A 12,358-nucleotide genomic window follows, 5' to 3' on the forward strand; every position below is an offset into this window, starting at 1 on the left:
GAGTGCAGCACAATGGTCGCTCAAATTCAGGAACTCCTGAAATCAAAGAAACGACTATTGAAGGTCAGACCCCTTGGTCTTGTAACCTAAAACCTAGATTATAGCTGAGTGTCAGTAAAAGTTATGATTTATGACCTAAAGCAGGACTGTTAATCTCTTTTAGCTCCTAACAAACAGCAACAATTTTCCTTTATTAGCAAATTATTTTTGGCGGTTTGTCTATAGTAAGAAGTGTATTATAGATACCTGTTACTATCAGCCCTCAGCTATCCAGGTAAGCTTTTATTCAGATCAACAATTAGAATTATAGAATAGAATCATAGAATAGTTAGGGTTGGAAGGACCTCAAGATCATCTAGTTCCAACCCCCCCTGCCATGGGCAGGGACACCTAACACTAAACCATCCCACACAAGGCTTCATCCAACCTGGCCTTGAACACTGTCAGGGATGGAAGACTCACAACCCCCCTGGGCAACCCATTCCAGTGCCTCACCACCCTAACAGGAAACAATTTCCTCCTTATATCCAATCTAAACTTCCCCTGTTTAAGTTTAAACCCGTTACCCCTTGTCCTGTCACTACAGTCCCTGACGAAGAGACCCTCCCCAGCATCCCTATAAGCCCCCTTCAGGTACTGGAAGGCTGCTATGAGGTCTTCACGCAGCCTTCTCTTCTCCAGGCTGAAAAGCCCCAACTTCCTCAGCCTGTCTTCATACAGGAAGTGCTCCAGTCCCTGATCATCCTCGTGGCCCTCCTCTGGACCTGTTCCAACAGTTCCATGTCCTCTTTATGTTGAGGACACCAGAACTGCACACAATACTCCAGGTGAGGTCTCACAAGAGCAGAGTAGAGGGGCAGGATCACCTCCTTCGACCTGTTGGTCACGTTCCTTTTGATGCAGCCCCGGATACGGTTGGCTTTCTGGGCTGCGAACGCACACTGCCGGCTCATGTTCATTTTCTCATCGACCAGCACCCCCAAGTCCTTCTCTGCAGGGCCACTCTGTATCTCTTCTTTGCCCAACCTGTAGCCATGCCTGGGATTGCTCAGACCCAGGTGTAGGACCTTGCACTTAGCGCGGCTGAACTTCATAAGGTTGGCATCAGCCCACCTCACAAGCGTGTCAAGGTCCCTCTGGATGGCATCCCTTCCCTCCAGCGTATCAACCAGACCACACAGCTTGGTGTCATCGGCAAACTTGCTGAGGGCGCACTCAATCCCACTGTCCATGTCAGTGACGAAGACGTTAAACAAGATCAGTCCCAACACCGATCCCTGAGGGATACCACTCGTTACCGGTCTCCAGGTGAACATTGAGCCATTGACCACAACTCTTTGTGTGCAGCCATCCAGCCAGTTCTTTATCCACCGAGTGGTCCATCCATCAAATTGATATCTCTTCAATTTAGAGACAAGGATGTCTTGTGGGACAGTGTCAAACGCTTTGCACAAGTCCAGGTAGATGACATCAACTGCTCTACCCTTGTCCATCAGTTCCGTAGCCCCATCATAGAAGGCCACCAAATTGGTCAGGCAGGATTTCCCCTTAGTGAAGCCATGCTGGCTGTCACCAACCACCTTGTTGTTATTCATGTGCCTTAGCATGCTGTCCAGGAGAATGTGCTCCAAGATTTTGCCAGGCACAGAGGTGAGACTGACTGGTCTGTAATTCCCCAGGTCTTCCATTTTCCCCTTCTTGAAAATGGGGGTTATATTTCCCTTTTTCCAGTCATCGGGAACTTCACCTGACTGCCATGATTTTTCAAATACGATGGCCAGTGGCTTAGCAACTTCAGTCGCCAGCTCCTTCAGGACCCGTGGATGGATTTCAGCAGGTCGCATTGACTTGTGCATGTTCAGATTTTGAAGATGGTCTCGAACCAGATCCTCTCCTACAGTGGGCCCAAGGTCTTCATTCTCACAGTCCCTGCGTCTACCTTCTAAGCACTAGGTGGTGCAGTCAGAGCCTTTGCCAGTGAAGACCAAGGCAAAGAAGTCATTCAGAACCTCAGCCTTCTCCAAATCCTGTGTAGCCAGATCACCCGAGAGATTCCTCAGGGGGCCTATGTTGTCCCTAGTCTGTTTTTTGTGTGCTACGTACCTGTAGAATCCCTTCCTGTTATCCTTAATATCCCTGGCCAAGTTTAATTCTAACTGGGCCTCAGCCTTCCTAACCTGGTCCCTAGCTTCCCAAACAACATCCCTGTACTCTACGCAGGCCGCCTGTCCTTGCTTCCACTTTTTACAAGCCTCTTTTTTTCTTTGAATTTTCCTCAGCAGCTCCTTATGAATCCAAGGAGGTCTCCTGGCCCTCCTGCCGCACTTCCTTCTAGTTGGGATACAGCACTCCTGAGCTGTAACATCCGTGATCTGTGCCCCTGGTAGGCAGCACACCTCCCTCGAGACAGAGTCAGGCCGACAGACGAGTGCTTCTGTCTCTTTCAAAGTAGAGTCCCCTATTACTACGACCTGCCACTTTTTCTTGGTAGCTCCAGTAGAGATCTTTACCTGTGCATCATCCAGTTGTTTGTGGTGCAAGTGCGTTTCCTCGTTAGCCTCCTGCAGGACAGCAAAGCGGTTCTGCTTGGGGACAACAGATTTAGGAGGAAGCTCCTTGCTTTCAATTGTCCTTTTCCTCCTTCTTTTGTTATTTTTCTTTGTCACTAATTCCCAGCTTCCCAGGTTGGCGGCCTCCTTCTTTCCTTCATGAGTTGGAGGGGAAGCTTGTGGCCCCTGCACAGTATGGGGCTGGAGCAAGCAGCCCCGCTTCCTCTCAGCTACCCTGACATCTTGAAGCCCGCTAATAGCATTACGCAGCTCAGCCCCTGCTGCAGGAGGGCCTCCCCCAGGGAGCACCGGGTGCAGCCCTGCCCATCGTGCTCCTTTCCCTCACAAGCCCAGTGCAGGCACTCTCTACCCTCCGAGCTCTGCCCTGCAGCCTCCCCTCTCACCGGCTCTGTCTGGGTGCCTACGCTGGGCACCGCCGGGGCAGCCAGAGCAGAGCTCGCAGCCCGGGCCCTGCCCATACAGCGGGGGCTCGCCTGCCCGCGCGAACTGCCTCTGTCCGCCGCGCTCCCTGGGGCAGGTTTTTACCCACTCAGGGCTGGTGCCGCCCTTCCTGGCTCCGCCCCCTGTGAGTCCCGGCTCGCGTCCGCGGTTCTGCCGGCTCCTGGGCAGGGCCTGTCGAGGGAGTGGAGGCTCCCTCGGTGGCTCTGGCCGCTCTGAGTTGAGGCTTCTGGACGCTGATCTCTCCCCCGCTCCGGTGTTGAAGGCGTTCTCTCTCGAGCTGCTCACCTCAGCAATTCCATCACCTCCAATCCTACTCTTTTAACAAAACCAACCAACTAGCAACAACAACAAAAAAACAAAACAAAACAAAAACCAACAAACAAACAAAACACCTAGCGCTTGTAGACTGCAAAATGTGTGTTGGGGAAAAACAAAAAGAGCACATCTCATGTTGTTAAAAAATTTTCTGTCAGTGACACTTCGCTATTTGTTGGGTTTTTTTTTGGTTTTTTTGTGTTTTTTTTTCTTTTCCTTTTCTTTCTCATAGTCCATTTCATTGTAATTTCTAGAGTTCTCATTAGGAATCTGAAGGAAATGTTCTAAGTGGAGTTAGTTTATTGATTCTATTTGAAGCAAATTGAACAACTGCTAATTTCCATTTATGCATACACTCCACCTGTTCTTTACTCTGGCCTTTGAAGCCTTGCTTTTTCAGACTCATTGTTAAAGAGAATTTGAACGGGAAGGAGGAAGGGGGGGGGGCTATAAGGAAGCTGGGGAGGAACTCTTCATTAGGGACGGTAGCGATAGGACGAGTTTAGCGGGTTAAAACTTAAACAGCAGAAGTTTATATCGGATATAAGGAAGAAGTTCTTTACTGTGAGGGTGGTGAGGCACTGGAATAGGCTGCCCAGGGAAGCTGTGAATACTCCATCCCTAGTGGTGTTCAAGGCCAGGTCAGACAGAGCCTTGGGTGGCATGGTTTAGTGTGAGGTGTCCCTGCCCATGGCAGGGGGGTTGGAACTTGATGATCTTAAGGTCATTTGCAACCCTAACTATTCTATGATGCTATGATTCTAAGAGCTAGTCTAGGTGAAGGACTACAGGATGACAGTTCCCCAGGTCTTTGAGGTGACTGTGCCCAGGCTTTCTCTTACCATGAGCTTACCACAGAATTAGGACAGCATAATTCGTATTTTGCACAGAGAAAAGGTACTAAACAAGACAGAGCAGAAACTAAAGGTGTTTTATTCAGACCTTTTCATCCCTATTCTTGCACACAGTCCCCTACTTTGAGTTTCAAATTAAATTAAGTCATCTAATCCCCAAGTAGTTCCTCCAGCCTCAGCAGTGTGGCTGGCTGCTTCCTGCTCCCTACAGCAGGCTCTCCTATGCTAATTCTAAAGAATATCATAAGAAACAGAAGTTATAACTGAATATTCTTTGTCACTCTTCAGCACAATGGCTATAGGTTAAAGAATGTGCAATTCCATTTTACAGTTTTGAAGTAGAAATAATTATTTTTTCAGAAGTGGGAGAAGGGAGCAAGCTGCTCTGTGTACATAGAAAAACTCTTCTGAGAGCTTTGCACTGTGAATCCCACATTACTTTTGCATAGATTTATTTTTGTTGTTGCAAGGATTTGAAATTTAGAACTGTTACTTTTATGTTGTTAATATACCATCCCGCCCTCCCACCTCCAAGAGAAAGGTCTATAATACTAATGCAGGTTGATTTCTCTTTCTCTTCCTCCCCTGCTTCCCTCTTCCTCTGCCAATACAAATGCTTTTAAAGGACTAGAAAAAAAGGAAGATTTCCTTTTTTGCCAATATCTCATCAAAAAGGGGCTGTAGATTGAAGGTGAGGAGAAAACCAAGTTTTAAGTAAGTGACTCAAGTACTAAACAGGTGCAAGGAAAAGCAGTTGCCCCAATATCAGCTTGACAAAAGGGACAAAGGAGTATTTTTGAGCAAGATTTTGCACCTTATTCTTCCTATTAAAGGCAATCAAGATTCAAAGTGATAGAAAATATGGGAATAGGCTTTTGGGGTATTTTGATGGGCATTTTCTCTCATAGGCATCATAAAATGTCCTTTGCTGGCAGGAATCATCTTCATATTCTTGAAATCTTAGACTCAAAAGTGTTCATTTTAGTCATCCATATGTGTTAGCTGTCATAATTTGTTCTGCTCTGAGCAGGATTCAGTAGATTATTTAGGGATCAACCATGTAGTGTCATAACACAAAGCTCAAAATCCAATGAGGTCCTATATAAAGTGTGCTGTCAACATCGTCAGTGGGCTTTGGGTCAGGCTGTAAACGTGCAGGTAGAGAGGAGGAGTGCAGCTCTTCAGTATCTTTGCAGTTCTTGTGCTAGCCCTCTCCAGATCAGGGTGGTTTGTTGTGAATCTGTATAGTGAAAAGTGGACGGCATCTTCGATTGTAAGCGTGTATTTTTCACTTATGAACAAAGACCATTGGCTGCCTTCTGGATTATAAATAGCTATTTCAGGAGCATTTTCACCATAGTCCTAGTTGATTGACAAGATCACTTCATGTGGTGAAAAAAAAAAAAAATGTTGTTGTTACCAGGGATATTTAGTCACAGGAAATTTCCCTGGGAATATTTTTTTCCTTGTTAATGTACACACAATTGGCATTGTCTGTCTGTGCAAGGCTTCTAGCTCAATTTTGAAAACCCAAGAGGTCTGAATAATTCAGATAATCTGCAGATAAACAAGCTGACTTTGTGGCACTTTGCTGAGTTGCCAAGCCTACTGAGGCTTTCTCATCAAATTCTCATTTACCAAAGAGTTATAAGATTTGTTAATGTTATATAATTCATCACTCCACTGTGCTGGATGGTGCCTTTAGAGCTGAATTCTCTTTTCACAGACTTGTACTGATTTTTTAAACCACAGCAATTTCAGTAGATTAAGTTCCAACCTGAATGTCTCTGAGTGAAGAATCAGGCCCTAATGTTTCATGTGAATAATATATCAACACTGTGAATCACAGCAGCAGCCATAAGCATAACAGGTCAGATACAAAGCTGCAGTATTTCTGTATTGCTCTTGTCACCAGAGGAACCGTCAACTGCTCTTAGCTTTAAGGCCTCTTTCCGTTACTGGACTGCTGCAAAGTGGTCAGAGCCTACCTGCAAGTTCAAGTGAAGGTTTTTATTGCTTTTGGTCGTTTGAAAATAGAGGCACAAGACTGACACAGGTAGAATCATACTTTTTTTCTCTTGGAAACAAGTGGTTACATACACTTGGACAGTCAGAACCAGATTTTAGAACTCTTTAAGCATGTGATTATGGGACTAATTTGTGACTACAATTACTTCCCTTATGTGTACCAGCTGGGTAAGTGTACATTGAAATGACAGCTTATGATAACTTGTCACACAACTATCTGTATAATCATAGTAGCTGCACATCCAGTATATCTGAAAGTCTCTCTCAAAAAAAAAAAAAAAAAAAAGGAAGAACTGAACATTTAAAACAATTTTACACTAAGTCATACAAAATACCAAAGTTTACTGTATGTCACAATATCAATTTGAGCCAATGTTCAGATTCTTAGCTCCCTAGAATTCTGAAGGTTAATGGTTCGATTAGTTTAAAATGAAACTGTTGTCAGGGTGAACTAGCCAGCAAAATCCCATCTTTTAATAGCTTTACGGAAAGCATATTTTTTTTGTATGGCAGACTCATTCGTAGCATAACCACGGTGTTTTTCAAAATTGCTTTAATTATGACCCCAGTTATCCTCATCCAGATTAGCTGGTTTTGCTGATCAGCTTCCAGACACTTTAAATACTCTTGATTAAAATCTTTACTAGCACAATATGCCAGTCAAGGCTAGTCTAATGTTTAACCCTGTGACTGAGAGGTCAGCTCTGGTCAAGCCCTCAATTCAGGGAGAGAAGAGGGTAATGCAGAGCCTTTTGAAGATAAGAATCCTTAAGGAATTGGATATATTGGTTTTAAGAATCTCAAGCAGTACTGAATATCTGAGCTATTGTTTTTACTCAGGTCTTCTAATAAAATGATCTCCTGTATCCTGGGGTTTGCGTTTAGCTCTGTTAAGAAATATTCAAACTCCATTAAGCAGGGTCTCTAAAATCTTTCTGTTTTTCTGAATCAAACCCAGGTTTGCTGTTCAGTGATACCAAACTGCTTCTCAGACCTGTGCCTCTTCTTTCATACTGCTTTTCCTTATATGTCAAAGAGTGCATATGGACAAGGAAAAAACAACAAGAGAAGCAAATTGATGCAGACCTGTACAGATACCTTATGCAAGGATGTGTGTCAGCTCTTTTGTTACTCCCTTCGAGTGTCTCAGCATGGAGTATTGAACAATGTGACTAATCTGCATTAGTCCATTCCTTTCCATCAAGGTTTCTTTCAGAGGCACCTGGGAGGATGCGAGTCAAGGGAAAGCATATACTATCCAGAGGCTTCAGTAGGCATCTCTATAGCTTTTGCAATAACGTTGGCTGACTGCACAAGTGTTCCACTAACAAATTGCTTCACTCTTTCCCTCCCATGTGCCACATCTGGCCCTTTTCTTGATGAAAAAGGTCACATTTTTTTCCTCTTTGCATTCATTTAGCAAGCCTATGCTTAATCTCTGGAGCTTCCTTCCTTTGCTTTAATATACTTTGCCTCTCCACCCGCCTGTTATGAGTTTAGCCTCAATGCCCTTCACACACTGGCTTTTGCTGTATGGTGTTATTTACTAATCAAAGTACCCACTCTTAATTTTGATAAGGTAAGGTGCAGAAGCACAGAAGTAGCGTTACCGAGTTTTGACTACCAATGGTATGTGGGACAGCATTTCAGTTTATGAATTAAGAATGCTAATATTGAGGTTTATCATGTCATGTTTCAGGCATTGTCCATCTTACCTTAGTTTGCCTTTTGTTTCTCTTTAGACCAAACAAATAATTCCTGTTTTCCAAAATCTATTTTTGCGGTTGAACACCTTTAGTATTCTCCCCCGACTTAGGGATTTAAATCTCACAAACTTCCTAAACTGAAGCATGCATCTGCCAAGGTATCTTCAAGTTTTCCAAAGTAATAATCTGCATCAGAATCAATCCCTTCTAGCTACCCATTTTTCCTCAGGAGTTCTGCCTTAATCACACGCTGAAGTAATTGGGAAGCATAATTCCTTCACTCGACAGCAGCTGAAGTAGTGGGCTCATCCTGAAATACTAACACTTTAACTGACTTGGAAATCTCTAATTCAAAGAGCCAGCACCTTCGCAGGGATATCATACTAGTATGCTCCCCTTCTGTTAGAAATCTTGCTTTCCTGTGATTTGAAGATTAAGTGTATTTGGAATTCCCCAAAATGTGTCTTTTACTGCAAGAACCATAGCAGTAAGTAAAAGTAAAAGAAGGATATTCAGACATAGAGTAGCTTAGATTCTCATGTCATATTTAACAGTGTCAGTGATTCTGTTGCACAGAGAACCAATAAAAGATTTGATGCTGTGAGGTGGGACTGGCCACTTATCCACAGTAGAGTAGTGATCTCTGTAACTGCAGGCTTTGTTCTATTTTGCCAGATGTGACTTATGTTTATGATTTTCTGTGATCGATCTGTACCAGTCTTTGTTCAATATCATTCATGAAAACTTTCAGGAAACAATTTCCGTGAGCAACAGTAACACCAGTGCTGAAATGGTAACTGAAATAGTACAGTGCAGGTTATGAAGGTCCTGGAACTGAGAAGAAAAAGAACTTCACTGTAACAAATGCAAAGTATTATTTTCTCAGGCTTCTGAACATGAACTAAGACCAATAGTTGTATAATATGTAACATGAATAGAGGTTGTGGTGTCATTATTAAACAGAGTATTAAGAATGGAATAACAAATCCTGTCCTGAAATCACAATGCATGTGGATGAATACTTTTCCTTTTGATAGGCTGATATGTTAGTTATATTTCACAGAGCTAATTCAACAGATGCCAAAAGCTCTCTACAGATCCTTAATCTAGTCTACCTACACATACATACTTGAAGTCTCTTTTCATCTTTTATACAGCTGAGATGCTTATTCAATACTCTGCCTCTCTTATGCTTTTCCTGTGTCATGATTGTCTTCCTATTCCCCACCACTACCACATTTTCTGCCCGTGCTAAAACCCCCCAAATTTTTAAATACCTTTGCCAATCCATTTATATTTTTGTGGTGCCAAGTTAGCTGTCTGTTACATGTGCAATTTCCTTTATTGATTCAGAGACAGCAGTGAATAGAGTTTTCACCTAAACAAGTTTCATTTACTGTGCTTGGTGAATAGGTATTATTCTTTGAGGTTTTGTAGACACCAAGCTCCTTACAGACTGGAGCTGGGGTTAAAACAGCTAAATATGTGTGTATGTTAGTGAATGAAAGCATGAACGGTACCACAAAAAAAAAAAAAAAAAAGAAAGTAAATATGTTTTGTAAACAAATGTAACTGAGGAATGTGTAATTATTCTTCATACTTTTGCAAGTGGAAGAAACGGACTTAAAAATAGCAAATACAGCAGAGTTTTTGCCCATCCAAACATAACAGTCATAGTAGACGAAGAATGCAAATATCAGGAGGTATCTTTTAGCTATCTCAATTTTTGTACAGGATGGCAGAATCAGTATCCATCATAATGACTACTGAGCTATAGTCTAATGACTTTTTCATTATTTATAGTAGTTACCTAGTTTCTATTTCTAAAGGGGTGAATTATTTGTCTGGTCCAGGAAACAGTTTGAAATACCATCCTCTGCTACTTAATTACACCACAGCTTGCACTGGGTGGCATGTCCAGGCATTTCAGTTTAAAATGACCTTTTGGTCTGACTGGTCTCCTGTCTTTTATAGAGCAGCTATTTGCAGTGGGGGGATTAGATCTTTCAGTTGTGCTGGTTATTCAGGTTGTAAGTACTACTCACTGGCAAAAGATTTAAGAGTTTTCTGTTGTTACAATACCAGACAAATTTTGTGTGACTCTTTAAAAAGTTAAACTTTATGTTCAGTAATTTATGTTACTACTAACCTTCAGTAGTTCTGGTAAACTTTCCTGTTTCAGTCTGTCAGTTACAAACGTGGGCAGCGTCCAAGTCTGGAATTGTTTCTTGGCTACTGTACTCATAGTTTAAAAATTTCCAGCTTTTATCAATTGTACCTTTGGAGTACTTGGGTCAATATGCAATAATCAGGCCTGAATTTATGCTGAAATTAATGGCATGAATGTCCCATTGATGCCAACTCCTTTGTGACTGAATCCTTTTTTGGCTTTCTTTCCAGTGTTAATGTTAAAAATATGTTTGTTTTGATGGTTAGAAATAGCACGCAAGAATTTAGATGGATGCACTTAAAAAAAAGATTTAGAGTAACCTTTGGTATGTCACATAGTAATGTAGTAACTCTCACTCAGCTATAAAATGCCACTACCTACAGCACTTTGGTGCAGTTGTTGATGTAAGTTAAATAAGCAGAGATTAACTTAAAATGAACCTAAAGAACAGATGAGGATGGTCAACAATGAAAATATCTAGAAGAATAGAAATCGCTTTTGGACAATTAGTCCATCTTCACTTTTCACTGTTGCTAAGCGTTGCTGTAGCAGTATCAACAGTGTTTAGTTCAATCATGCTCTGCTGTGTTTGGAAGTCTATATACCAGAATAAAAATTATAGTATGATATGATTACCCATACATTTATCACTTCTTGTGTAGATTATGCAGTAGGATATATCAGGATGTGAATCTTGGTCTGCTTAGGAAATTAGGTAGTACAAAAAATCCTGAAATGCATCTCTTCATTCACCCTAGATGTTTAAAGATAAAGCCTGTGGAAGAAGACTTCACCTTTCATTCCCATGGAAATCTCTACAGGGCAAAATTTTACTTGTACAGGAGACAGTATGGAATAATTGCCCTCAGTTTAACAGCAGGTCATCACCATTTCTCCCTCTAATGCTCCATACACTGGGAACATTTTTTTGACCTTGTCTTCTCTAAGTTGAAAATACCACATTTCTTTAAAAAAAGGCGACAAAGGAAGCAAAGCCAATGAAACTACTAAAGCAAACCAAAGAAAAACACTGTTAAAAAAAACAACACTGCACACACACATCTTCCTAGAGAAGGGATGAAACAATAAACAATGCCTCAGCAGGTATTAGTCACATTGCTGAATGTGCTGCTGGATGAGGCATACAACAGGAATTGACAGAGTTTGAAAATGCATATAGAGCAGAATATAATAGATGGATTTGGGGAAATGACACTAAAGGAACCTCTTTTAATCTGACACAATAATCCTGTGTAGGCAAAATTATAAGAGATTACAATGTTAAAGGAGAAATTAAGAGAAAATGGTTCACGTTTTCTTTTCAAATATGGTAATGCTGTAGTTTCTACTTTTTATAGAAAAAAATTGCATGGGGTAAACTAGATCACTTTACAGTAGATACTGAAAACACTGCTTTTTTAACATTTAATTAATTAATTATTTTTTTAACATTTAATTAATTAAGCTTTTCTTTGAGCTTCTTTTAAATAATTTTTTTCTTCATATTAAACCATTACTTTTCAAAGAAAGAGAAATAAGTTTTTAAAAAGGGTATTCCTATACTGTGAAATGTTTTAGTTTTGCATAAACACAACAAAAATATATTGAAATATTTTAAATAAAGGTTTGGACTTCAAGTGTATTTTTTTATATCAATTCCTTATATACACAACAAAGTAGAAGCAGATCCTTTCAGACAACCCACTGTGGTTATGGATGCAGCGCAATTGAAGACCTTTTCTTGTGGAACTCATTTGAAAATGTGTTGATAGCTTGTGTGACAAAAAGTGCCTGTGCTACCTTGGAAGCAGACCTTAACACAGCTCTAGAGTTATGTTACACTGTCAACAACAACACTGAAACATGGCCATTAGTTACATGTTATGAAGTAAAATAAATGATGATCCACGTGTGGCCTTGTACCTCAAATGAAGTTGCAAAGTAGGACACTAAAATTGCAAGTATGGTTCCTGACTCACCTATCTCTACTGTTGTTCTGCCACCCTTGACTGAAATAGATTCATAGCCATGATGGGAAATTAATGCTGACTGATGACAGTCTAAAAATCTTTGTCTCCTTCCCCTTTCTCCACTCATGAAAAAACCAACTGCATTTCCATCACTTTAGCTTACTATTCATTGACTCCTTAATGTTTCAGTACATCTTCAAAAGTTAATCTCCCATAAATGAGGAGAAATCTCTATTTGAAAACTTGATCTTGTAAAAATTTTAGTTGCTCATCTTCAGAGTCTATTTTTTACAAATTACTTTAA

Source organism: Lathamus discolor, chromosome Z, assembly GCF_037157495.1.
Source record: "Lathamus discolor isolate bLatDis1 chromosome Z, bLatDis1.hap1, whole genome shotgun sequence".
Classification (NCBI taxonomy): domain Eukaryota; kingdom Metazoa; phylum Chordata; class Aves; order Psittaciformes; family Psittacidae; genus Lathamus; species Lathamus discolor.